This window comes from Epinephelus moara, chromosome 19 (assembly GCF_006386435.1).
Source record: "Epinephelus moara isolate mb chromosome 19, YSFRI_EMoa_1.0, whole genome shotgun sequence".
In the NCBI taxonomy this organism is placed as follows: Eukaryota; Metazoa; Chordata; class Actinopteri; order Perciformes; family Serranidae; genus Epinephelus; species Epinephelus moara.
Genome location: NC_065524.1, coordinates 2104050 through 2105868, shown reverse-complemented (window position 1 = coordinate 2105868; position 1819 = coordinate 2104050). Strand labels below are relative to the sequence as shown.

Below are 1819 nucleotides of genomic sequence, written 5' to 3'. Positions count from 1 at the left end.
AATATTCTGGCTGTACTATTGTTGTCGGTGAGATCAGTATGTTATATGAACATTATTCCTTAGTCTCTGTAACATATTAGGATGATTTTACGACTATTTGCTTTAGATTTCTTACATATAGCTCCTTTAAGCCATAATCCTGGTGAAGCTGTAAAAGAAACAGCTACTAATATCCAGGGGCGCGGCCACCAGGGTGGCTGGGGGTGGCACCGGCTACCCCTGGAATATGATTGGCCACCCTGCCTGGCCACCCCCACCAGAGCTGCCAATCAGTTTGTCCGAGTTTGTATTGTGATGATCTGCAGTAGGCCTATTGTAATTCACATTGAGTGGAAAGCATTGCTTTTGTAGACCAAAATATACAAATATAGACTATTTGGGTCTGTGGGCTCACACAAAATGTAAGTCTTAATGACAAAATGTGTCTCTCTGACGTAATTTGAGGGGGGACACAGGGGACATGTCCCCCGTACTTCCCGTATCTGTGCCCTCCCGTCCCCCGCACTTTTTTTTTTACAGCCGTTACAACCGTTCAATTTGTTTTTAACATGTGGTAACGTGTTTTTCCGAGCCGTCTTTAAATGCACCATGAGTAGGCAGCGCGAGGCGCATACACGCACTGTCATGTTGTGATCAGAATCAATGACACACAGACCAGAGGTGTGCTGCTGGACAGTGTTAACTATGTTCAGCAAACCAGCCAGCAAGAAGTAAAAACCCTCACACAGTTTCTTCCAAACAAATCGTGTAAGTTGAGTAATGCTGTTGCATGTAGATAATGTTAGCTAAATGATGACTAATTGATAGATGCCAATGTATCAAGTTAAGCTAGTTAACAAGAATACTAATGTTATTGTTACCTATGTTAAATTGCTTGCTAGCTAGTTTCATGCTAGGAACAAACCCACTCCTCCTTAATAAGAACTTGTGCTCACTATTGCTTTGCACATATTTAATATTAATCTTTATTGCCACAATAGAAAGAGCAGGGTCAGGGAGGAGACAGTGGACCAGAGGCCAGCAAGGATGATCATGCAGGGTTCTCACAGGTGAGAAGAGAATATAACTGGCTGAGAAAAATATCTAGAGCATAAAAGTGACTTTGCGATCAATTTGCACAGCTATGTCACCACTATTATTCTTAATCCTATTATAAATTTTGCTTTGCACATTTATTATCTATATTATTGCAATAGATAGAAAAGAGGGACAGGGAGAAACCAGGCAGGTATCAGGACAGGGACCTGACAGCAGCACCAATTATCAGGCCAAGGCTTCACAGGTAAGGAAATGTCTATAGAATAAGAGTGACTCAAAGATTAATTTTCACAGCTATTTCAAAACTACTCTTATTTATACTCTAAAATGTTTTTGTCTGTATTGCAATAGCAATACTACTGCATTATTTGTGTTTTTAAAGGCAGCAGGTATAGGTCATGCCATTTTTCTTTATCTTGATTAATTTTGCACATCTTTGCTGTCATATTTGATGATGTGTGCACGCAAAAAAATCAAAGCTACATTGCATCCCCCTTGTTAAAAATGAACAATTCAGCCACTGAGTATACTCTTCCAGAGCACAGATCAACCCACTCAAACCAAACAAAAAACATTTTACTCAGTCAGATAAGATGTCTAAATGCTGGATGCTACACCAGGGGTGGCCAACCCACGGCTCGCGAGCCGCATGCGGCTCTTTGCCTATCAGTGTGCGGCTCTTCGATCCATTAATTAAAACCATCGGCGTGCGGCTCTTCCGTCATAAAAAAAATCAATTTATTGTTATGGGTGCGTATGGCCCTTTAAGAAATGTAACAGG

The 1819-nt window shown here is 41.0% G+C and overlaps 1 protein-coding gene across 1 annotated transcript in view; it reads left to right on the top strand.

Moving 5' to 3' along the window:
* LOC126407094 (uncharacterized) overlaps positions 1-1819 on the top strand; it is a 103068-nt gene that overhangs the window by 37941 nt on the left and 63308 nt on the right.